Below are 27,428 nucleotides of genomic sequence, written 5' to 3'. Positions count from 1 at the left end.
TAATTAATTTTTTCCTTTCTGTCTCACATTTTTTTAAAATATAAATTTCGGTACTGATACAATTCCCTCTCATAAAGGCCTTATGTGCATCCCAAATTGTTGATTGCTTCATATTTCCCATGTCATTTAATTTAAAATATTCAATCAATTCTTTTTAGAGTTTCAATTTATTTTCTTCTCTTCCTGACACAATAGGATTGTATCTCCATATTTTTTGTTTATTGTTTGAGTCAAATACAATTACTGCTAATAATGGGGCGTGGTCAGATAACCAAATGCTTTCAGTTTCATCTCTTTTAAGATATGCATTCCTGATTTTGTTCATTAATATATAGTCGATGCAGCTAAACTTGTTATGCCTAGCTGAATAGAATGTGGCTCTATTTGTCACCTCGTCATGAAGATCCATCATACCTAATTTATTTAATGGCAAATTATTTTTTCCCTGTTTCCCTGCTATCAGTTCAATATTGAAATCACCTGCCAAAATCACTGTACCTTCTGCGAAGTTATTCAATTTACGCTTTGTATTTAATATAAATTGCTTTGTGTTTACATTTGGGGCGTAAATTACTGCTAATGTTATTACCTTATCGTTCATTTTTCCTTTAATAACGCCCTTCCCTCCTTGTCCCTTTTAGTCTGGGTCAATTCAAAAGGAACTCTTTTATTTATTAAGATTGCCACTCCTTTACTTTTATTATTTTTGCTTCTGGACTCATATACCCCTCCCCAATCCTTACAGTTTGTTAATTTATCATTTCTTTTTCTCCCCTTATGTGTTTCTGATAAAAATAGAAAGTCTACTTTTTTATCCCTAGCCAGTTTCATGATTCTGTAACGTTTGATCTGTGACGACAAACCATTTACATTTAGTGACATCAGAACTTTTTCACCCATTCCTTTTAATTATATTTCTCCCCTCTGTAAAGCGAAGCATATTGGAAGATTCTCCATTTATAATCTTGAACCCCCACCCAAATGCCCCTCCCTCAACATTCCCCCAGGGGGGAATCAAAGGAAGAAAACTCCATTGGCTCCGAGAGGCACCCATGGCTTTGCTATCCCTCTAGTACGCTCTAACAAAAATACTCCTTTAAGAGTCAAATAGTAACCCTCAAACCCCCCCCCCCATTCCTTCCTTTAGATATTAAAGGGGAAAAAATACCCAAAAAGTTAGTCAGCTGGGAACAACAACACCAGTTATACAATGCAATACTTGTTTCTTATTTCTTCTTTTGGCGTGTGACGCGTCCCTCCTCCTTCTTTCCCTTTTCTCGGAGTAAAGCTAGTTCCTTTTCTAATGCGATGATTCTTTCCTCCTTCTCTTGGCTGCTGGGATCTCCTATAGATAACAGAGAAATTGCTGCTCCCCCTTCAGCTCTAATTGTATCTTTTGTTGACATTGCTTGGTGATTTATATCTGGATTTATTCCCAGCTGTCGAAGCATTTGCATTCCTTCTTCCAGGGAGCTCGCAGAATAAGTCTTGGCATCTTTGAAAATCAGAATCGTGGCTGGAAGCTTCCACGTGTAACGCTGATTATTCTGATGGAGCATATTCGTCACTTGTCTCAACTGATTTCTTAACATCAGCGTCTGGGGAGATAAATCTTTCAAGACACGGACAGGAGAGCCTTTATAATGAAGATTTGCAGTTTGTTTAAGCTGTGTAAAAACTTCGGCTGCTCTCCGCTCCAGGGCAAATCTTATCAGAATATCTTTTTGGTTGGTTAATTTCCGAGGACCGTAAGCCCAATGGACTGTCTCAATTTCATCCAAGTCCACTGTGATTTTACTTTCCAGGAACCATTGGTAAATCAATTGGGTTAATTTCTTATTTTCACCAAAATCCTGCGTAAAGCCCCTCAATCGTAAGTTTGATCTCCTCTGCCTGTCCTCCAAATTGTTTATACGCTGCTCTTGTTTTTTCCTATCAGCCTCCAGTTTCAAGATCCTTATCTCCTGATCTTTGGATTGAACTTTCAGTTCGTTCATGCCATCTGTCATTTCTTTCATGGCTAGTTGCATTTCTTTAAGTTGTTCCCCCATGTTAGTAAATGCCTGGAGGAGTGTGTCCATTTCCCCCCCTAGATCTGGGATAGTCGCCATTTCCCTTGGTCGTTTTACTCACTTTTTAGCAGTGAAGTTCTGGTCTATAACTCCTCTTTTTAGCTGATCCGAGCAGGTTTTCGAAGTCTCTTTCAAGTTCTCTATCTCATAAATCACTTTCACTTAGCTTGGGAGGGCTGTTGAGGGTTAAGATTTGTTTTCTTTAATCACATCTGGAGAGCGTTCCGTGGGAGCGTCTACTCTGGACGCATGCGCAAAGCCACTCCTCTGAGAAAGTCACTGAATCAGTTATTTTACCCAGCTCCACACTTAGACATTGAAAATCTCTTTTTACTACATTAACATTTCTCTGGGACAAATCATTTGTGCCAAGATGCACCACCACATCAACGTTATTACCTTTACTCACAGCCTTGACAATGTTTGTAATCCGCCTCCTGTCCCTGCTGGCAGTGGCCCCTGGGAGACACCCCATCACCTTCACCACATCACTTGTCTTTGTGCTTTTAATATTAGAAGCTTTCTTACATCAAACATGAGTATATATTGCTCAAAACTGTCTATGTTAATTGCAAAAGTTCTCCATATTTCAGAAAAACTGTCACTCATTATGCCTGCATTGTTTATTTATTTATTTATGTAAGAAATGTAACACTGAACTAAGGTAAATATCAAAGTGCAAAAATTATGCAAATAAAAAGTTTCCATGTAAATCATGGAAAAGTGTTAGGAAAAGTATTACTTGTGACAGTTACTATATACTTAAAGCTAAATGCCACTGAAGATTAACTTGAGATTCTTGGAATCCTGCACTAAAATCCTCAATCTGTAACATTGGTCCATCTCCTACAGTGCTATGGAGCATGTATTGCTCTTTACTAACAAATATATTAGATCTTAGGGGCTATTTAAACTACTGAATTTGCTAAGTGCATAATAGAAAAAGTTCACCTTTAACTGACTGCCAAGGAATAAATTAGGCACGAGCTTTGTATTTAAATGATCTTGGGTTCACTTGATCTTGTCCTTGAGTCTAATACTTTTATTGTTTCTAATGTTACTTCATTGCCACCTAGTGGAGGTTTTAGTATGTGCAGTCAGGATTATTCTTTTTATTACAATATTAAAGCAGAGGTGTGTCTACCACAAAAATGTTGTAAATTGAATTGCTGTTCAAACAGGAAAACCATTCCACTGACCATTCTATTGTTTATGTACCATCAAGTCATTTCCAACTCCTACCAAGTAGACCACACCTGTTCTTTAAACTTTCCCAATAATGCACTCTTAACCATGTGGCTGGTGATCATTTGCTCTTTCTTTCCATCTTTCCCAACATCAGTCACTTTTCTAGAGACTTGGGAATTTGCATAGTATGTCTGAAGCTGAATTAAACAACTGGAAGCTTCTGAAAGCACAGCAGACAAAGAACCAGTATAGGAAAACTACAATGCAAACCAGAGCTGACAGCTGGCACAATAAAGCTTTGCATGGGCAGTTCCTCAACAAAATTGAAGAAAAAATTGATAAGGAGAAGAGATGGTTATGGCTCACTGAAGAAGGAAACAGAAGGTTTGATTCTTGCAGCTCAGGGGATCATAAACCTGAAAAAGTAATTGAAAACAAACATGCCAAAATACTTTGGGACTTTCAAATTCAAACTGACAAAGTTTTGAAACACAATACACCAGACTTCACAATTGTGGAAAAGAAAAAAAGTGTGGATCATTGAGGTGACAGTCAAATTGATGAAAAACAACAAGAAAAACTTAGCCAATATCATGATCTCAAAATCAAACTACAACTCTGGCATAAACCAGTACAGGTGGTCCCAGTACTAATTGGCACACTGGCCTCAGCCAACAATTGATAACAATAAAAATTGACAAAAATCATGATCCATCAGTTGCAAAAGGCTTGGATCTGCATACATCACACAGTCCTAGACGCTTGGTAAGTGTTCGACTTGGGATATTGTGATACAAATCCAGCATATCAATTTTGTTTGCTGTGTGTTACTGTTTTTTGTTAGTTTTTTTCTCTGTCATTGTTAGTATATGGTCTAATTCTGTTGGTTCTTTATAGAAACCATACATTTTAGCATCCTTCTAATATCGTGATTGTATCTTCAGTTGTAATCATCATGTTATATCAATTCATTGACCACTCAGTTCCTGTTTAGTTTTAAGCTTCACCCTTTCATTCAAAATGTCTTTATATCTAGTAATGTTTCCATATCAATAACAATTGAAGGAATCAAATACTCCATTGTGGAGATCCAGACTGGCATTTTTAAATAGTTATTTTCTTTAATTTTCTCCCATACTAATAATAAGACCTTTCTAATGCAATGTCTTTGGAGAAACATGCATTTTGTTTTTTTCATCCAATAAAAAATATGCCAGCCCAATTGAAGATTATATCCCTCCAAAGTCAGTATCTTTTGTGCTTCAAATCAATCCATTCTTTCACCCAATTAAGTACTGGAGCCTGATATTCCCAATCTGGCAGGCCAAAACCATTCTTTTTAGAATTTTGCAACATTTTCAAGCTTTTCCTTGCTTTTTCCCCTTGTCAAATATATCTTAATATTGTATTATTTGTGATAATCTCAACATCCTTTAAGGATAAGAACTTGGGTGGTGTAGATTAACACATTGGTTTATTATCATTGTCTGATTTCTAAGACTAACTTAATGATATCTGTGCTAAAATTCTTCTAATTGAACTCACAAATATGATGAGAAACCATATCTTTTGCCCTTACTTTTCTTCAGGGTTAACTTTACTGACCAGATTAAGATCAATAAAATTAAAAGATTATTGCCTCATAACATCATTGCTCTCAGATAAGCCACAACTGGTATAGTGACATATGTTATATAAGAGTAGCTTTAATAGATTCAGTTTCTATATTGTTCAAGGCAACAGACTATCATTTTTGAGTTACAAAACATTGGATATTTATTGGAGCTTTTCTCCCACAGTTGCAGTACCTTTCATCTAGAGAAAATTAACCTGACATAATTAGATAGATAGATAGATAGATAGATAGATAGATAGATAGATAGATATAGATAGAGGGATGGATGGATGGATGGATGGATGGATGGATGGATGGACAGACAGATAGACAGATTTAGATGGATAAATAGACAGGTAAGATACAATCAGTTGGACAACGAATTGAATCTAGAAAAAGTTATTTGCTAGTAACTAATGCACAAAAGTATATTATGGCTATAGCATTTATGGTTTTTTCCATTCAATCATGATAATTCTGTTTTAACACATCATGCTCCAGTGATCGTAGAAGCCGATGTCTTAGAAGAACTTGAACGATTAAAGATAAATAAGGCAATGGGTCCAGATGGCATCCACCCCAGAGTTCTTAAAGAACTCAGATCTGTCATTGCTACCCCCCTGACTGATTTGTTTAACCAATCCCTGTTAACAGGAGATGTTCCTGAGGATTGGAGAATGGCCAGTGTTGTGCCTATCCACAAGAAGGGCAGTAGAGAAGAAACTGGTAACTACAGGCCAGTTAGCTTGACATCAGTTATAGTTAAAATGATGGAGACTCTACTCAAAAAGAGGATAAATAAGTACCTAAAAAACAATAACTTATTGGACCCAAATCAGCATGGCTTTACTGAAGGCAAATCATGTCAGACTAATCTCATTGATTTCTTTGACTATGTCACAAAGGTGTTGGATCAAGGTGGTGCCCTGGATATTGCCTATCTGGACTTCAGCAAAGCCTTTGATACGGTTCCACATAAAGAGCTGATAGATAAATTAGTGAAGATTGGACTTAATCCCTGGATAGTTCAGTGGATTTCAAGCTGGCTGAAGCATAGACATCAGAGAGTTATTGTTAATGGCGAGTATTCTGAGCAGAGACAGGTTACAAGCGGTGTGCCACAAGGGTCTGTTCTGGGTCCTATTCTTTTTAATATGTTTGTGAGTGACATAGGGGAAGGTTTGGTAGGGAAGGTTTGCCTATTTGCCGATGACTCTAAAGTGTGCAATAGGGTTGATATTCCTGGAGGGGTCTGTAATATGGTAAATCATTTAGCTTTACTAGATAAATGGTCAAAGCAATGGAAACTGCAGTTTAATGTTTCCAAATGTAAAATAATGCACTTGGGGAAAAGGAATCCTCAATCTGAGTTGGCAGTTCTATGTTAGCAAAAACTTCAGAAGAGAAGGATTTAGGGGTAGTGATTTCTGACAGCCTCAAAATGGGTGAGCAGTGTGGTCGGGCAGTAGGAAAAGCAAGTAGGATGCTTGGCTGCATAGCTAGAGGTATAACAAGCAGGAAGAGGGAGATTGTGATCCCCTTATATAGAGCGCTGGTGAGACCACATTTGGAATACTGTGTTCAGTTCTGGAGACCTCACCTACAAAAAGATATTGACAAAATTGAACGGGTCCAAAGATGGGCTACAAGAATGGTGGAAGGTCTTAAGCATAAAACGTATCAGGAAAGACTTAATGAACTCAATTTGTATAGTCTGGAGGACAGAAGGAAAAAGGGGGACATGATCAAAACGTTTAAATATGTTAAAGGGTTAAATAAGGTTCAGGAGGGAAGCGTTTTTAATAGGAAAGTGAACACAAGAACAAGGGGACACAATCTGAAGTTAGTTGGGGGAAAGATCAAAAGCAACGTGAGAAAATATTATTTCACTGAAAGAGTAGTAGATCCTTGGAACAAACTTCCAGCAGACGTGGTTGGTAAATATACAGTAACTGAATTTAAACATGCCTGGGATAAACATATATCCATCCTAAGATAAAACACAGGAAATAGTATAAGGGCAGACTAGATGGACCATGAGGTCTTTTTCTGCCGTCAGTCTTCTATGTTTCTATGTTTATATAAAAACTAACAAAATCTGAGCGAAATAGAACTGTATGAGCTAAACGCAGATTGAACAGGAAACTGGAAGCAGACAGCAGAATAGGGCAATTTGGATACTACAGAGGGCAGCCAAAGACAGAGAAGGCATACTCCCAAGATTCCATCAGATGACACTATTTTAAAGATGTCATTTGGAATATGCCTACCTATCAAATATGGCCAAAGAAAGAAAGGTTCCTTAGATAACCAGATTCTAAAGCCAGGTTCTGTCTTGAAGAGCTTAATAGGTCACAACTGGCACTGGGAATTATACTTAGAATCAGTGCAGCTTATATAATAGCGCAATTATATGTATCCAAAGTTTTTACTACAAACTGTGGGTGCGGCTTATGCAGGACACCCTGCATTTTCTTTCAACATCTTTCAGTGCAAATTGGGTGCTCTGAGGTGGAGCTCCATTTTCGCTACCCCGCTGCGTTCCCCCCTATCTGGGAGTAGTGCCTACCCCTGTATGTATCTGACAAGATATGCCCATAAATGCCATGCCTCCACATTCTAGGACAGCTGCAATTTCTGAATCATCCTTATTGGAAGCACTGTGTAGTTTATTTTGCGTCACGAGTTTTATTTTCAGTTTTCTTTAAATCTTGCTAAATCTTTTTTTATTTACCACAGAGCTCCATTAAAACATCATCATCCCATCCCAAACATACTATAAGTAGTCCTTGACTCATGTTCACAATTTAGACCAATATTATTGTTAACTGAGACATTTGTTAAGTGAATTTTCCCCATTTTATGACAGTTGATAAGTGTATCCCTGCAGTTAATAACCTGGTTCAATGAATCTGGCTTCCCTATCAACTTTGCTTGTGAAAAGCGTGCACAAGTGACTGCAGCACAGCAAAGGTCATAAATATGAACCATTTGCCAAGCATCTGAATTTTGATCATGTAACCATGGGGATGCTACAAAAGGCGTAACTATGAAAAATGTTCATAATAAGATTTTTCAGTGTTTTTATAATTTGAATGGTCACTAAACCAATCCTTGTAAGTTGAGGACTACCTGATGTCTCAGGAAATAAAGCAAGTTTAGTAATGGTTACAATACACAAACAAATTATAGCTTAAAACATTGTATATTAAAGTCTAAGGATTATGCCTGCACTGTCAATTAAACTCCACTAGGTATTAGTCCAATTATATAATCAGTGAAATCAAAGCGAAGATGGGGACATGCTCATAAGAATAAAGTTATCAATAGGTAAAAAACTGGAAACATTAAATCCAGATATTTTTTTTTTAAAAAATACCAGTATTTGAGTAAATAGCATGACCAAAATACTTCCCAAACCAATTTTATCTTTATTTGCTTTAAAATACAAACATAAAATCATTCCATTTCTTTCCCTTTCTTAATAAATCACAAATATGTTTATAGATTTATTTTAGTCTTTTAATGTCTATTTTGTTCAGCAATGCATTAACTGTTACACTAAAAAGTGCTAATGCAGATCCTGCCTTCTCTCCAAAGAGCTATAAAATGCCAGCACTTTCAGGATTTAAACACTGATATAAATCTTGAAACCAGATGCTTCTAAATTACTATCATTTTAGTTTGTAAATGATGCTAGCTTTTTCCAATCATGGCAAAAAATTGAGTATTGCACATTTATAATAAATGAATGAAAATGTAAATAACATAAAATAAACATATTTTAAATTAGGGAAAGCATTTCAAATGACTTGAAAAATCAAAATGGAAAAACAGATATGAAAAGGAACAGTATGCAAGAATGATAAAATGAAAGCCAAAATATCATCCTATTTTCAAATAACCAAACACAAAAAAACCCTAGTCAGAACTGCTTTTTAAGTTTGTGTGTAAATTTGTGAATGTTTTACTTTTTTATTTCTTGTTTTTGAATGTTCTCAACTCTCCAATATTGAAAAGTAGAGAAGAATATTTTGAGCACTGCCCCTGAAATGAAGGCTAGAATGTAAAAGCTGCAACACTGAACTGTTCACCCACTTTACCTTCATTATGCTGGTTTCAATTACCATATTATTACCGTGCTTTCCTGAAAATAAGACCCTATCTTATTGTTTTTTGAACCCTGAAATAAGCACTTGGCTTTATTGCATTCAAAAGCCTGATTGGGCTTATTATCAGGGATGTCTTATTTTGGAGGAAACAGGGTAATAAGCTTGATTTTTGTGACTATCATCTGATGATGTGAAACAACATATGCAAGAGAAATAATTTTATAAGACTTAATTTCCAACATTCTGAAGCATAGTACTGGTTATTTAATTTATGTTTAAGGATATTGATTGAGTCAGCTATTATTTATTTATTTATTTATTTATTGGATTTATATGCCGCCCCTCTCCGGAGACTCGGAACGGCTAACAGTAACAATAAAACAGTGTACAATAGTAATCTAATACTAAAAACGATTAAAAAACCCATTAATATAAAAACCAAACATACATACATACATACCATGCATAGACCATTATGACTTTGGAAAACTATAACAAGTTGTGCAAATCAGTTATATTGTTATGATAAAATTGTGAGTGACTCAGACTGAAATGTCACTTGAAATAAACTTAGTTATGTAGAGGGAATGATTTATACATTTAAGAGATATACGATTTATGAATATGTATAGAAATAAAAGCAGTAACATTTTTTCAGGGGACCATATTGATAAAGTATATAATTCCAGACTATCTGTCATATCCTGGGAACATTTTTTTTGAAAAATTTTGATATGCACAGAAAATAAAATGTATTTGTAAACTGTTTATGAACTAGCATACAGTTGGAATCAGTAATGTATAGACTTTCAAATATTTATTATTATTATTATAATAATAGGATTTCAAGGCAGCATGACCAATGATGAAGACTGTAATAGGAATGTGTATGTTGCCCATCCTAACTTTCTAGGATGGCAACAATTTTGTTTCAAAATTTCAGCTTTAGTTACAGATTTGACAAATGATACAATCTACTTTTCCTGTTTTAGCATCCTTCAAGTGTGTTGTCACAGTAAAAGGATTGTCAGGTTACACAACTATCCACTTGGAGTAGTTGGAGAATTAAAGTCTCAATAGAAGGAAAAGACAGATCTGTCTAATCTGTTCAATTTGTGATTGCAATGCAAATGTACTAAAGAAATTTACAACCAGAAAGGCAATATGACTTAAGTAAGAATACTGTATAAGTTAGTCTTCCTAATATAATTTATAGCTAGGTATATAGGAATATGTTTATACAGAATGTTATAGTATTTTCATGAGAATTGTTACACAAATACAACAAATAACCTTTGCAACAGTATGTATGTATGTATACATTTCTCTCTCCCCCCCTCTCTCTCTGTGTATGTGTCTAATTAATGAAGGTTAACATCAGACCAACAATCCAGTAAACAATAGCCCAATTTAAAAAGCCAAAGAAGCCAATGATAAACAGCCCAATCAAAGGATCTCTAACACCACCCAAGCAACAATGACAGGCAAGCCACTAGAATATAAACTGACAAGCAAAAAGCACTCCTTACTAGCACTGATGATACTATCTAGTTTGGGTAATGAAACATCAGCAAACCCAAAGAGCACCAAGGATCTATCGTGTCAATCCTGAGCTACAAATACAGTGATACCTCGTCTTATGAACGCCTTTATACAAACTTTTCGAGATATGAACCCGGTGTTTAAGATTTGTTTGCCTCTTCTTAAGAACCATTTTCATCTTATGAACCCGAGCCCGGATGTCTGGGCTCTCTTATTGCACGTGCGCCCTCTTACTGCCGCAGGGATTCCCCTGCCTTGTGACTGGCACTGCCGGGATTTCCCATTTGCTTGCCGCCCCCGGCAGGATTCCCTACTTCCTTTTGCTTGCACCTGCAGTCCCAAAGCGGGGAACGCCGGAGCTGCCCCATTTCCCTGGCACTTTCCCCTCTAGCCCTCCACTTCCTCTGCTCCCCACAGCCGCCCCATCCCACTGCCAACCCCCCCCCCAGCCTACCGCTTCCTTTGCCCCATCTCGCTGCCAAAATCACCCCTCCAAAAGCTTCCTACGCCATCCCAAATCTCTCCCAAAATCACCTCTCCAAAAGCTTCCTACACCGCCCCAAATCGCTCCCAAAATCATCCTCCAAAAGCTTCCTACACCACTCCAAATTGCTCCCAAAATCACCTCCACACGGTTCCTACGCCACTCCAAATTGCTCCCAAAATAACCCCTCCAAAAGCTTCCTTGCCGCCCCAAATTGCTCCCAAAGTCTTCCAAAATCACCTCTCCTTTCAAAATGCCTCATTTCTCCTTGCTGCCTTTCTTCACTCCATTTGCCTTCATTAGGACCTCGATTTGGGGTGACATAGTAGGTGTTTGCCTCATTTCTCCTTGCTGCCTTTCTTCACTCCATTTGCCTTTGTTAGGACCTCGATTTGGGTAGCATAGTAAGTGTTTGCCTCGTTGCTCCTTGCTGCCTTTCTTCAATCCATTTGCCTTCGTTAGGACCTTGATTTGGGGTGGCATAGGAAGCGTTTGAAGGGGTGATTTTGGAGGCGATTTGGGGTGGCATAGGAAGTGGCTGGAGGGGTGATTTTAGGAGCGATTTGGGGCAACGTAGAAAGCTTTTGGAGGGGTGATTTTTGGAGTGATTTGGGGCAGCGTAGGAAGCATTTGAAGGGGTAATTTTTGGAGTGATTTGGGGCAATGTAGGAAGCTTTTGGAGGGGTTGATTTTTGGAGTAATTTGGGGCAACGTAGGAAGGTTTTGGAGGGGTGATTTTGGAAGCAATTTGGGGTGGCTTGGAAGCATTTGAAGGGGTAATTTTTGGAGTGATTTGGGTTGGTGTAGGAAGCTTTTGGAGGGGTGATTTTGGGAGAGATTTGGGGTGGCGTAGGAAGCATCTGGAGGGGTGATTTTGGGAGCAATTTGGGGTGACATTAGCCTTCGTTAGGACCTCCATTCCTCGCTTCTCCTCGCTGTCCGTCTCCACTCCATACCGCTCTTTTTTTAAGCCTTAAAGTTCGGATTTTCCTAATGGGTTTGCATGCATTATTTGCTTTCACATTGATTCCTATGGGAAACAGTTTCATCTTACGAACGTTTCTACTTATGAACTTCCTCACAGAACGAATTAAGTTCGTGAGACGAGGTATCCCTGTATTCTTCTTAATTAGACAGCATATTTCTTCCAACAATCTGAGTCTTCATTTTACTGACCTTGGAAGGATGGAAGGCTGATTCAACCTTGAGCCAGTCAGGATTGAACCCTTGCAGTAGAATGCAGAGTTAGTCTGTAACAGGAATCCCCAAACTTGGCAACTTTTAAGACTTGTGGATTTCAACTCCCAGAATTATGCTCCAGCTATGCTAGCTGGAGAATTCTGGGAGTTGAAGTCCTTAAGTCTTAAAGTTGCCAAGTTTGAAGACCTATTGTCTGTAATATTATTTTCTAAACACTGTGACACCACAGTGGATTTGAAATTGAACAAAATTAGGTGTGATACTGGGGAAAGTGCATGTCATGAATCAGTGAAGATGGAGATTCCTCTTATTGTAATTGTGGTGCTGATATCCAAATTATTACAAGCCACAATGGTAAAGTGATTAGAATGCAGTGCTACAAGCTATTTCTGCTGCCTGCCGACTGCCTGCAATTTGGCAGATCAAATCTCGCCAGCTCAAGGTCGACTCAGCTTTCCATTCTTCTGAAGTGGGTAAAATGAAGACCCAGATTGTTTGGGGCAACATGCTGACTCTGTACAATACTTAGAGAGGCTGTAAAAGCACCATGAAGTGGTATAGAAGTCTAAGTGCTACTGCTATTAAACATATTGTGCAAGACTGCTCACGGTGTACATTATCAAATTCCCTAAAGCAGGGGTCAGCAAACTTAAACACTCAAAGAGCCATTTGGACCAATTTCCCACAGAAAAACAAAACAAAACAAAAAACAACAGGAGCCATAAAACCTGGGTGAGTGTGGCCAGATCAACATCACTCACTCCCACCCAGTCACATGACTCCCTACCCACACCTACCCAGCCGGTCATTAGAACAGAAAACTGGGACCCATAAAACCCTTTTCTCTCTCTCTCCCCTTCTCTCTCTCTCTCCCGTCTCTATATCTTTCTCTCTACCAACCATCTCTATCTCCCCCTCCTTTCTGTACCTCTCTCCCCTCCTCCTATCTCTGCATCTCTATGGCTCACTCCCCCTTCCCCTTTATCTCCCCCTCTATCTCTCTCCCCATCTTGGTATCTGTGTCTCTCTCTACCCCCTCTCTCTGTATCTATCTCTCCCCCTCTGTCTGTATCTCTCTGTATCTCTCTCCTTCTCAGTATGTCTGTCTCTCTGCCTCTGAACCTCTCTCCCTCCTCCCTCTCTATCTGATCTCTCTCTCCACTTTTGTATCTCTCTTCCCCCCCTCTCTCTCTGTGTATAATTTTCAAATTCAGCAAAAAAAACATGACATATATGTATGCATGCATGTATGTATGTATGTATGTATGTATGTATGTATGTATGTATGTAGATTGTTCTGAGTTTGGGTTTTGCCCCGTGTAATGTTTTGAGTGTCTATGCGATGTTTCGGTGAAATCACATTCACCATCATCAGGCTGAAGTTTTGAGCTTCGTGCTGTTGTAAATATTTACAACAGCACAAAGCTCAAAACTTCAGCCTGATGATGGTGAATGTGATTTCACCGAAACGTTGCATAGACACTCAAAACATTACACGGGGCAAAACCCGAACTCAGAACAATCTACATACATATACCCGTGAAAATCTACAAAAACAAATATATATATATATAAAATGTTTTTAGCTGGAATTTTAAAATTAAGAGCCTAGAGGCAAAAAAGGAGCTGTGACGTTCCTTAAAATATACCAGGGTGATCCGACATAAACACACACACACACACACACACACACACACACACACACACACACATATATATGTGTCAAATGTTTTTTAGCTGGAATTTTAAAATTAAGGGAGACTAGGATGGTCCCATTTCAGCCTTGTTCTGGCCTCATCAGCTAGCCACACCCTTCCTTATATATCCATCTCTACATTTCCCCCTTTCTGTATCTCTGTATTAAAGTTTTAGTGTCTTAGTTAAACTATATGTATGTTGAATAAAACTAATACAAATATTATTTATTGATAAAATTAAATTCCTTACAATTTACTTTACAATATCCACAAAATTAAATCATGACAACGACTGACAAACACTAATGTGAACAATGGCCTTGCATCTCCTTGGAAAGTTTGAGTATCATGTTTGTTTGTTGTTGTTTTTAATTTTAGGCACGATTCAAGGTTCTCATTAATAAGACATCTCAATTTACTCTTGATAATGTTTATGCTTGAAAATAATTGTTCGCATAAATATGTAGACCCTAATAAGGAAAGAACAGCAAATTCTAGGTTTTTTCAGTTGATTATGAGTCAGGAATACTATTCTAAGTGTTAAAAATCAATATATCTTCCTTCTCCATGTATTTCAAAGCAGATCGCTTGAGCTGTGAACTAAGTTCACATTTGCTTTTCTCCAATATTTCTATATCAGCCCAAATTCAAATTTCGAGCTCCACAATTCCTTGTTTTTTAAATCCAGCCATTGCATTCAAAGTAGCCAATGTTAATATTAAAGGGAGATAAATTTAATTCTGTTAATTCCGTATTCAATTGTCCCCGCAGTTTTCAGGAGATGCTGGCTGGCTGTGAGATTGGTCCGCTGGTCTGGAAAGCAGATACATGTCATTTCTGTGTTTGGCAGGCCACAAACATTTTACCATTTAAATTTGTCAATTTTTTTTTTGTCCTTAGATGTAGAACATCTGTTCTGAATAGGGCTGTAAACTAGCCAAAATTTCCTCTCTCCCCAGCCATTCCCTTTCCAACCTCCTCTCTAGGAAGCAAGGGACATGGATACCCATATAAGCCCAGGAATCATGCCAACTCACCACTATTTCTCCAAAGCATCAACCATTTTGTTAAACTATATGCTGATTTACTTTTATGATATATATTTTTAAGATAGCAGAGAAGATCTTGTGTGCATACTTAACTATGCACACAAAGCACTTTGTTTTGTACTTCAGCTTAACACAGACATACCTTTCAATGTTTCCACTTTAAATCTCTGCATAAGACTTGTAAGGGAAATTTAATTAACTACACACTGAAAGATCAGGTCACCAAGCTGACTGAAATTGACTTTCTGCAACCATGTTTTGTTAAAAGAGATGAGCCCTCCTGTGTAAAACCTGAAACATTTATTTATGTATGTATGTATGTATGTATATATGTATGTATGTGTGTGTGTGTGTGTATGTATATATGGATGCCGCCCAACTCCCTAAAGACTCCAGGCGGCTCACAACCAAAAATAAAACATACAATATACAGTATTATTAAAACCTCTAAAAAACTATTTTAAAATAATTTAAAAACAACAATTAAAAAAAACCCATGCATACCATTTGTGGCCAGATCTTGATTTTACACTATCAGATCAACAGCCTCAAGCCTGATGGAAAAGCCAGGTATTTACAGCTACTTTACAGCAGTAGGGTAGGGCAGTCCGGATCTCAGGAGGTAACTGGTTCCAGAGAGTTGGAGCAACCACAGAGAAGGCACTCCCCCATGGACCCACCAGCTGACACTGTTTAGCTGATGGGATCCAGAGAAGACCAAATCTGCGGACCCTTATTGGTCGCTGGGAGCTATGTGGTAGAGGGCGGTCTCAAAGATAGTCTGACGTTAAGCCATGTAGGGCTTTAAAGGTAATGACCAACACCTTGATTGGAGCCGGTGTAATCCACTGTTTTGCAAAACAGTTTAGACAAAGTTCAGGCTCACACAAGATTTGCAAACCCTCCTTTCATCTCTCTTAGTCTCCTTTGCAGACAAAATATCAATAATCCAGTTAATTTCTCTTTTCCAAGGCCAGTGCTGAGACTTCAAATTCTCTAAGTAAAATAAGATTCTCATAACAATAAAGCTTTGACCAGCAGGTGGCTCCACCAATTCGTTCTAAAAAACACTTAAAATCATTTGAAACCAAGAAGATTCTATTTAAATTATTTAAATTCTTAAAGTTCTTTTTTTTCTTTAAATCTAATTTCAAAGCCTCAAACCATCCAATTTTATCCAAATGCGTTTCAGAATTACTTCCTTATTCTCCTTAATTTTTGCAAGTTAGAAAGTTTTGGTTTCAATTTAGCCACTTAACCCAATTAGTGAGAAAGTTCCTTTATCATAACACAGTTCTTTAACAAAATCTCTTCTACAGCCAAAGTGCATATCTCAGTCAACAATTCTGTTTCTCTTCCTTACTTTCCTTTCCCATTCCAGATGACATCCATCACTTTCACTTCAATCTTCCCGATCCTAGTCACCATGGCTAAGAGCAGCAAGCTGCTTCCACTCCACTGCCGGTGAAGGCTCTTGGACAGCATTCCATCCAAACGGGCTCCAGACCGGGTCCCCTTCTTCCCCTCCCCTTCAGGGAGCTTCGGAACTGGTTCAAATGAATCAGCACCCCCAGACAGCGGGGGTTTGGCAATTCTCCGCAGGAGCACAAAAATGCTGTGGCGTCTCAGCGGATGACCACGCCTCCTTCCAGAGTTAGCATTCTGGTCACAATTCAAAGTGTTGGTTATGACCTATAAAGCCCTTCATGTCATTGGACCAGAATATCTCCGGGACCGCCTTCTGCCGCACGAATCCCAGCGACCAGTTAGCCTTCTTCGGGTCCCGTCGACTAAACAATGTCATCTGGCGGGGCCCAGGGGAAGAGCCTTCCCTGTGGTGGCCCCGGCTCTCTGGAACCAACTCCCCCCAGAGATTAGGACTGCTCCCACCCTCCTCGCCTTTCGTAAGTTATTAAAAACTCATCGTTGCTGCCAGGCATGGGGAAATTAACACACACCCCAATTGTGAAGGTTGGTGTATGGTTTGATTGGATTGTGTGATTATTTTATTATAAGGGTTTTAAACTGTATTTCTTAATAATTGGATTTGTACACTGTTTATGTTGTTGTGAGCCGCCCCGAGGCTTTGAAAAGGGGCGGCATACAAATCTAATAAATGAATGAATGAATGAATGAATGAATGAATGAATGAATGAATGAATAAATAAATTCTTTCTGCTGGAGTCTTGCTTTCTCATGTAAATGGAAGTGAACTATTGGTTTTATCCCACCAATCCTGTCTCCATGGAAATCCACGAGGCTTTGAATCAGTTAAACTCCAATGGATTTTCGGCTTGATTTTTGAGGTGAACCAAGCAGTTTCAAGCAATTTCAGCAAGCAGTTCCTAAGCCGTATGTGAAAATACCATATGCCCACATATGAAAGAGTTCTAGGGGCCAAAGAGCCACATGTGGCTTGTGAGCCACCCTTTGCCATCCCCTGTCCTAAAGCAATGCCACAGGCAATAGCTGAATTGGACATCCAGTTATGAAGCCACTGCTATACCCCATACTTATAATTGCATGGACTGTGCATATATACTTACTTCTCTTCTATCATGTTCTCATCATACGCTAAATAATAATAAAAGTACTCTTTCATTGTAAAATGGGAAAAATTATTAGCTGGAAATGATATTCTCAAAATGCAGAATTAATTCATGTTATGTATTAAAGTGCTTTTAAAATATCTCTTAGGATCATTAAAATTGTGCTGCATTTTGTAATGGTTCTTATTTTTAATCAGAGTTTTGAGCAAATTTATTATAAATGGAAATTATATTTTATGTAGTTACACGATTGTTCCCTAAAGAAGTTATTGCTGTAAATTGTAGTTACATTGGTACCCTACTTAAGAACTTAATTTGTTCCGTGACCAGGTTCTTAAGTAGAAAAGTTTGTAAGTAGAAGCAATTTTTCCCATAGGAATCAATGTAAAAGCAAATAATGCATGCAAACCCATTAGGAAAGAAATAAAAGTTTGGAATTTGGGTGAGAGGAGGAGGAGAAAGAAGAGGAGGAGGACAGTTGCTACAGAAGGAAGAAGGTGAGATGAAGGGAATCAAAAAAATCCAAAACTTTAAGGCTTTTTTTTTTTTAAAAAAAAGAGGGATTCTGAGGCGGCGCCAGAGAAAGGAAAATGCTCCATTCGCTCTGGGTCACCCAGAGCGAAGGGAGCATTTCTTTTCTCTGGGCGCTGGCAGAAGTTTATTCCTTCTCCAAGCACCCAGAGAAAGGAAAATGCTTCATTCGCTATGGACTGCCAAAGCCTCCTTAAGCACCACTGAAAGGCTCCTCTGGCAGCCCAGAAAAGCCCAAGATGGCTGGGATTAAAGGGGGAATGGCAGGAAACTGGCCGGGCCTTTGTGCCGCTCTCAAATTTCCTGGGAAATTTTTCCGGGCTTGAGTTCTTAAGTAGAAAATAGGCGTTGATTGCTTACCTGAACGCCTCTTCTCATAAGCTGAGTGGGTACAGCAGTCACATGGGTTGCTCGCTGTCCAATCTGCATAGGACCGAGCCTTGCCTTTAAAAAGATTGCTAGATTTGCCCCTTCCCCAGAATTCGCGAATCCGTAGACTTAGGCTCGAAAAAGTGGTGGCTTAAATGGTGCTCTACTCTCTTTTCTGCGTACTGAAGGAGCGGGTCCAGCAGTCACGTGGGACATACCCAATAGATGTGTCCCTAGGGAGGGATTAGTTGGTTATCATGAGAGATAACAGATTGGAGGACTCTTCTGCCAAAGGCAGCATCCGCTGAAGCATAATAGTCAATTTTGTAGTGCCTTATAAACGAATGTGCAGAGGCCCAAATGGCTGCTTTGCAGACTTCTTCCAAGGGAGCTTGGGTTGCCCATGCGGCTGATGTGGCTGCACTTGTTGTGGAATGTGCCATGATACCTCTTGGTACGCTGAGGGAAGCTGACTCATATGCCTTCGAGATTGCCCCTTGAATCCAACAGCCTAATACAGTTGAGGACGCCTTGGATCCCAGGGATTTGGGATGATAGGCTACAAATAAGGCTTCGAACCTACAAAAAGGTCTAGTTCGTTGGATGTAGATCCGCAGAGCTCTGGTTAGATCTAGTATGTGCCATCTGATGGAAAGAACCGTTGAAACTTACCTGAACGGTCTTCTCGATGCACTGCAAGGAGAGTCCAACGTGGGTATTTCTCCAGTCTCATTGGAGGGACTGAGTTTTAATTATAAACATTATGCAGGTACCGCCCCCTAGCCCACCAGTCATAAAAAAACGAAGGAGCAGTAAACTATAAACTTTTTATTAAACAACTGGAAGGCAAAAACTGACCAACAAATAACCTCAATAATGTCATGGAAAAGAGCCCTTGGTCCACCAAACGGGTGGGTTTGGACTCTCCTTGCAGTGCATCGAGAAGACCGTTCAGGTAAGTTTCAACGGTTCTTCTCCAATGCACTTGCAAGGAGAGTCCAACGTGGGATGTACCCAAGACATAATAAACGGGAGGGAAACTAGGGCCAAGGGCGTTCATGTAGAACAGAGTGGGCCTCCTCCGGGTCCCGTCAACTAAACAATGTCGGTTGGCGGGCCCCAGGGGGAGAGCCTTCTCTGTGGCGGCACCGACTCTCTGGAACCAACTCCCCCCGGAGATCAGAACTGCCCCTACTCTTCCTGCCTTCCGTAAACTCCTCAAAACCCACCTTTGCCGTCAGGCATGGGGGAACTAAACATCTCCCCCTGGGCACATTTAATTTATACATGGTATGCCTGTGTGTGTGTCTGTTAGTATATGGGGTTTTTTAAATCTTTAAATATTTTAATTAATTGAATTATTTATGATTTGTTTTACACTTGTTGTGAGCCGCCCCGAGTCTTCGGAGAGGGGCGGCATACAAATCCAAATAATAAATAAATAAATAAACACCCTCTGCAACACCCTCCTCCCAAACGCTGCCTCCGCGGAAGCAAAAGAGTCAATCCGGTAATGCTTGATGAAGGTAGATGGAGCTGCCCATGTGGCCGCTCTACAAATCTCTTCGATCGAAGCTTGTGTAGCCCAGGCTGCCGAAGCAGCCGCACTGCGCGTGGAATGTCCTGTTATTCCCTGAGGAACCGTCTGTCCTGATGCTTTATAAGCCTCAGTGATGCAGTCCCTTATCCAACGACTAATAGTCTGTGAAGACACTCTAGTGCAGGGGTAGGGAACGTTGGCTCTTCTATGACATGAGGACTTCAACTCCCAGAAGTCCTGAGCTAGCATGATTGGCTCAGGAATTCTGGGAGTTGAAGTCCATAAGTCATAGAAGAGCCAACGTTCCCTACCCCTGCTCTAGTGCCTCCCCCATGCGAAGAAAAGGAGATAAACAAGGCTTCTGATGCTCTGGAAGTCTGTGTCCTACGAGTATAAATTTTAACCGCCCGTCTCACATCCAATTTATGCCATCTGAGTTCAGATGGATGTGTGCCATGTGTACAGAAATTAGGCAGTACTATTTCTTGTGTTCTATGGAAACCAGAGTTCACCTTGGGGATGAAAGCAGGATCCAATCGAAGAACCACTCTGTCCGGATGGAGCAGACAGAGGTCAGGCCTCACTGACAGGGCCGACAGCTCCAACACCCTTCTGGCCGAAGTAATAGCGACTAGAAATGCCGTTTTGATGGACAGGAAGCGCATCGGTATCGTCCTCAATGGCTCGAAGGGTGGAGCTGTCAAGGCCTTAAGTACCAACGATAGGTCCCAGGAGGGGAACCTATGAATGGTAGCTGGTCGAATGTTCGATGCTCCCTTTAAGAAATCCCTGATCCAAGGGTGTCGAGACAAAGGCCGGTAATAGTCCTGACTTAAAATTGTAGATAACGCCGCCACGTGCCGTCGCAAAGTGTTTGGAGCCAATCCCTTATCCAGTCCTGCCTGAAGGAAGGTTAGGACGGTCCCCGGCGGCGCCGATACAGGGTCGATCTTCTGGGCTCTGCAGAATGTGCAGAAGGCAGACCACGCCGACTGGTAGATTCGTCGCGTAGATGGCCTGCGCGCCGCCTGCATAGTAGCTATGACCGTGTCCAGGAGGTGCAACCGTCTCAGACAGTCCCCCTCAAGTGCCACACGGTCAGGCTCCACCACTGAGGTTCCGGGTGCGCAATGCATCCCTGGCTGAGGGCTACTAGATGGTCCGGAATCCTCCAATGTGGGGAGATGGACAGCTCCATCATGTCCGAGAACCACGCCCGTCGAGGCCAGAAGGGTGCTACTAGTAGTACCTCTGCCTGTTCTTGTATGATCTTCTGCAGAACCCTCTGTAGTATGCGAGTAGGTGGAAACGCATACAGGAGTCCTTCTGGCCAAGGCAGTCGCAAGGCATCCACTCCCTCTGTTCCCGCGGATGGAAACCGGGAAAAGAAGCGTGGCAGCTGTGTGTTGTGACACGTGGCAAACAGGTCCAAGATCGGTGTGTTGAATCGATTTGTTATTTCCCAGAACACTCTGGGGTCCAACTTCCATTCTGCCGGGTCCAAAGTCCTGCGGCTCAGCCAATCCGCCTGCACATTCTCCAGTCCTGATATGTGCTCGGCTGAGAGAGAGGCCAAATTGACCTCTGCCCATTTGAACAGAGATTCGGCCTCCTGCATCAGGCGTCTGGATCTGGTCCCCCCCTGGTGGTTTATATAAGAGCGGGCTGAGACGTTGTCCGTTAGAATCAGGACATGGCTGCCCTGCACTAAGTGAGAGAAACTGTGGAGTGCCAGGGATACCGCTTTTAATTCTAAGAAATTGATGTTGATGTCCCTCAAATCCTGAGGTCCCCACTGACCCTGGGCCACGCTGGATGAGAGGTGGGCTCCCCACCCCGTCAGACTGGCATCCGTCGTTATAGTGACGAAGTCCTGCCCTCGAAATGGAGATCCTCGCTGGATGGCTGCTGAGGTCCACCATCGCATGGACCTCCTGACCCCTGCAGGGGGGACCACCTGTGTATTGGTGTGACTGGTCTTCCTCCGTTGAAAGGGTAGTAAGAACCATTGGAGAGAGCGCAGGTGTAACCTGGCCCAAGGGACGACATCTATGCAGGACACTAGCGTGCCCAAGGTCTTTGACAGGAATGCTAGAGAGTGCCTTGGCTGGGAACGCAAAGTCTGGGCCAGAGTTCAGACATTGGTCTGCCTGTCCTGTGACAGAAATACCTGGCACAATTCTGTGTCTATGGTGGTGCCCAGGTGAGCCAAGCGGGTTGTTGGTGTTAAGTGGCTCTTGTCCCAGTTTATGGTAAATCCGTGTGACTGAAAGGTGGTCAAGGTGAGTTGAAGATCTCGTTGTGCCTGGTCCCAGGACTTTGACAATATCACCATGTCGTCGAGGTATGCCATAAGGCGCACCGACCGGTGTCGCAAGGTGGCCGTAAGGACGTCCAAAAGTTTTGTGAATGTCCTGGGTGCTGATGACAGGCCAAATGGCATTGCTCGATATTGGTAATGGGATCCGTTTAAGCAAAACCGGAGGAATTGCCTGTGTGCTGGGAGTACCGGTACATGTAGGTAGGCTTCTTTGAGGTCGATAGAGGTGAGCAGGTCCCCCGGGCGTATGGACTGAAGAATAGACTTCAGGGAGTGCATTTTGAACTTTTGATAACGCACATATAGGTTCAACCGTTTCAGATTTAAAATCAAACGAACCCCTCCTGAAGACTTGGGGACCAGGAAAATGACTGAGTAGAAGCCTTTTCCCCTCAGGTGTACCGGAACCTCCTCTATCGCCTCTATCTCTAGTAGATGTTCTATTTCCTTGAACAACAGGGCTCTCTTTTGTGGGTCCAACACCTGAGGACATGGGAGGAATCTGTTCGGAGGCAAGCGCAGAAAATCTATCCTCAACCCCTGGGTTGCTGTAGCAACTGCCCAGGTGTCGAGGGATGTAGCCCTCCAGGCGTTGGCAAAATGCAGAAGCTTGCCTCCCAGAGGGTAGGGGACTGGCGAGTCACTTTGCTCGCTTGGATCCTTTGAAGTTTGATCCTCTGTATGGACGGCGTCCCTGCTGAAAAGGTCTGCCTCGGTCCGCAAAGTACTGCCTGTCCGAGCGGTATCCTCCCTGGTTGAAAGAGCCCTGTGGAGATGTCCTTGACCCCTGGGAGACCGTTGAGGAGGGCTCGGCCTGAAATGTCTGCCTGCGGTAGAAAGGGGTGAAATGTCTGTCTCCTCTCCTGCCGGATCTTGGGAGCACCTTCTTCTTGTCCTTATCCTCGATAAGGACTTTTTCCAGGGAGTCTCTGAATAATTTATCCCCCTGGAAGCTTGCTGAGGCTAGGCGCCATTTTGATTTAACGTCCGCCTGCCAGCTTCTGAGCCAAATTAATCTGCGGGATGACAGGGAAGACGCTAGGGCGCGTGATGCGAATTTGGCCGCATCCAATGTGGCGTCCGCCGAAAACTCCGTAGCCGCCAGTAGCTTATTTAAGTCCTGGCGCAATCGGTGATCCTCCTGGCTCACCCTTGATTGGACTTCCTGTATCCACAGGATAGTGGCCCGATTGAAATACGAGGCCGCCGAGGCGGCTCTTAAGGCCCAGGCTGCCATCTGATGTGTCTTGAGAGCTATGGTTTCAGCTCTCCTATCCTCCGCCTTCAATCCTTCAGAAATCTCAGATGGCACCAGGGCGGAAGAAACTAGGCTTGCTATCGGAGAGTCAATAGTAGGAGGAGCTAACAGCGATTCCATCTCCTGATCGAACGTATAGAACTTCCGATCGAAGGCGGAGGGTCCCTGGGCCGCTGCTGGAGTCTCCCAAGGCTTCTTAATGTTGTCAATAAAAATGTCAGAGGAAGGGATGTTCTCCGGTTCCTTCTTTGGTATTGAGAGTAAGACTCCTGTAGAGGCCTGTGCGGTGGCATCCTTGGCCTGCTTTCCCTCGCCCGCCTCTTCAAAGGCCAGCTTGGCTTTATTAAGCATAGTGCGAAAAAGAGAGGGCTTAAAGAGGCCAATTAGACTCGGGGGCTCAGGTGGTTGTTCGTCTCCCGATAGCCCCTCGCCATCCACGCTGTCTTCCTCCTCAGGAAACAACTCCTCCTCCATTGATCCTGGGAGAGAGGCCGGAGCTGGAGCAGCCCACAAATTCCTCTGCCGGGGCTGTAGATTCTGGGCCATAGGTGTCTGTTGTTGAGCACCGATCGTGATCCCCTGGGCATATGCATTTGCAATCAAATCTTGGAGATTCTGTGGCATGCTTTGCCAAGTGTCCAGGGAGCTCCTCAGGCCCACTGCAGAGGGTGTAAAAGTAGCAGTGGGCTGTCTAAGCTGTGCTCCACGTTGTATATTAAAGGCCTCAGGTGCTATTGGGGGGCGTTCTGGCGACCAATCCTGCTCCGTTGCCGAGCCTACAACCCCAGCTATGCCACTCAAGGGGGAGGCCGGAATGGGTGAGGGTCCCCTCACGAAGCTGGGCTGAGACAGAGCGGCCTGCTGCTTCTGGGCCTCCAGTTGTCTCTCAAGAGGCCGTATCCTTTTTTCTGCCTCCTTAAGGCAGGATCCCTGAGAGGATTTGCCCTTGGCCTTCTCGGGGCGCTTGCCCTCGCCTCTATCCTGGGGGGTACAGGGCCTGATGGTGGTAGGTAACTCCTCTCCAGAATGTGCAGAGGTATCAGCCATAATTCCTGGCAGGTAACACTCACGGAAGCCTCCAAAGCGCTATTAATCACCTCTCACGCAGCCGATAATTCCTCACAAAATGCAATGGCTACTGCGGCTGCGCGATAGCAGGGAGGCTAGGGCGTGGCTAGGAGCCCTCCCGGGCCCGTTCACCCTCAATGGCATTCTCGGCAATAAAACATGGCCGCCGCGCCGTTGCCATGGCAACCGGCGGGGGCCGCAACGGCTTTTCGCGCCGTTTTTCTTTCCAAAAAAATGGCGGCCGCTGCCGAACTGCAGCTTCTGAGGCGTCTTTTCGCGCCGCCGCCTCCTCCTTGCCGATGCCGATTAGGTCGCCAGCTCCTCGGCTCTGGTCTATTCGCCGGGCGGGGCAGGCCCCTCCCAACGGCAACCACCTCTGAACAGCCGGGTGCGACCGCGGAGGTCGGCTACCCGGCCCGCCCTTTGGATAAGTTTCCTCCCCCACGTCTCCCCGCTGTCTTTCCCTCACAGCGCCTGGGAGAGAAAACAGTCGTGGGGGGATCGGGCGTGACAGGCAAGGGGAGAGCCCGCGGAGGGCCTGATCCCCTGCTGTGAAAGAGGGAGCCCCTGTCCATGAAGAAACCTGCAAGAAGAAGTGAAAGAAAGACATTAGTAATAAAATCAAAAAGGTAAAAGCAATAATTTATTTTACTAATACCCAAACATCAGAGAGAAAAGTCAAAAAGGTCCCTTTACTGCGACTGAGTTTTCATGACTGGTGGGCTAGGGGGCGGTACCTGCGTAATGTTTATAATTAAAACTCAGTCCCTCCAATGAGACTGGAGAAATACCCACGTTGGACTCTCCTTGCAAGTGCATTGGAGAAGATGGTGGTTCTGATTGGAGCAGAAGGAAGGAAACACAATGTCCTGGGATCTGTGGAACATGGAGCTGACCTTTGGGAGAAAGGTGGGGTCCAGACGGAGGACTACTTTGTCCATGTGAAACTGGCATAAGTCCTGCCAGATGGAAAGGGCCACCAGTTCTGATATGCGTTGGGCAGACCTAATTGCCACAAGAAAGGCTACCTCGTAAGAAAGGTACCTGAAGGATGATGAGATTAAGGGTTCATATGGCGCTTGAGTTAGGGAATGCAGAACCTGAGGTAAGTTCCAGGACGGATATCTATGGACAGTAGGAGGCCTGAGGTTTGTGATGCCTCTTAGAAATTCTTGTATCTCAGGAAAGGAACGAAGTGGTTGTCTGCAGGGTCCTGCCAGGACCAAAGATAAGGCTGCTAGATGGCGCCGAATGGTGTTGGCTGAAAGGCCTTGATGAAAACCTTTCATGAGGAAGGATACGATTCTACGAATGGGAATGCACAGGGGTGAGAGACCTTCCTGCGTACACCACTGATGGAATTTAGACCAGGTATGGTTGTAGATCCTGTTGGTAGAAAATCTTCTGGATTTGAGGATCACCTCTACGGTGTCCGGGTCATAACCTCAAAGGTCTAGGTCATGCCGGATAACAGCCAAGCAGTGAGGTGGAACCACTCTGGGTCTGGATGGTGAGAGACCTCCTGCTGCAACATATCCTCCGAAACGGGGAGTCGCCAGGGGTCCTGGATTGATAGCTGCTGTAGGTCTGCGAACCAGGGACAGTGAGGCTAGTGAGGGGCTATCACAATCACCTGGGCCTCCTCGAGAATAATCTTGTGGATTATGTCTGGAAGAATTGGTATTGGGGGAAAGACGTACAGCAGGACCTGAGACCAAGGAGTTCTGAGTGTGTTTGTTGCCTCCGCTCCCGGGGATGGGAACCTGGAATAGAACCGAAGGAGATGAGCATTGGCCGTGGTCGCAAACAGATCTACTGATGGGTGACCGAATTTGAGGCAGATCTGGTGGAATAGATCCGGATGGAGACTCCACTCTCCTGGGTCCAGAGTTGACCGGGAGAGCCAGTCTGCCTGCACGTTGAGGATTCCCGAAATGTGGTCGGCTGATAAGGACTGTAGATGCTTCTCTGCCCAGAGACCCAGTTTCAGGGCTTCCTGCATCAGGGCCTTGGACCAGGTGCCCCCTTGTCTGCAGATATGGCTCTTTGAGGCCATATTGTCCGTTAGGACCAGTACATGCTGATTGATGGTGTGGTTTGAACTTCTTGAGGGCTAATGACACTGCTCTCAATTCCAGCCAATTGATTTGCCTGGATGACTCCTCCGCTGATCACGTGCCTTGGGCTATCAGGCCCGGAGTGTGGGCCCCCCAGACTGGCATCCGTGGTGATGGTAAATTGGTCTGGAATCCTGAAGGGGGAGGGACCATGAATTAATATGTCATCCAAATAGCACAAAATATGAATGAGTGGCCCGAATATGGGTCGCCAGGGCGCTCAAGAGCTTAGTAAAGACTTGAGGAGCCGAGGACAGCCCAAAGGGCATGGTTCTATATTGATAATGCTTGCCTTGAAATGCAAAGCAGAGGAAATGTCTGTGGCCCTTCACAATAGGGATGTGGAGATAAGTCTCCGTAAGATCCAAGGAAGACATGAAGTCCCCGGGATGTATGAAAGCCAGGATGGATGACAGAGAATGCATCTTGAAATTTCTATATTTTACATATTGGTTTAATTTTTTAAGATCCAAAATTGCCCTCCATCCTCCAGAGGTCTTAGGGACCATGAAGAGGATGGAATAGAAGCCTAGGCCCCTTTGAGAAGAAGGTACTGGTTGGATAGCCCTAATAGACAAAAGGTGCTGAATTGCTTCCTCCATTCTGAGACGGGAGGAAGGAGATCTAGGGGATGGGCAGGATATGAAGTGTTTAGGAGGCATGGAGATGAACTCCCACTGAAGCCCCCATTCCACTGTGGAGATAACCCAGGGGTCC

The sequence above is a fragment of the Erythrolamprus reginae genome, chromosome 7 (genome assembly GCF_031021105.1).
Source record: "Erythrolamprus reginae isolate rEryReg1 chromosome 7, rEryReg1.hap1, whole genome shotgun sequence".
NCBI classification, from domain to species: domain Eukaryota; kingdom Metazoa; phylum Chordata; class Lepidosauria; order Squamata; family Dipsadidae; genus Erythrolamprus; species Erythrolamprus reginae.
This window is presented reverse-complemented; position numbering follows the sequence as displayed.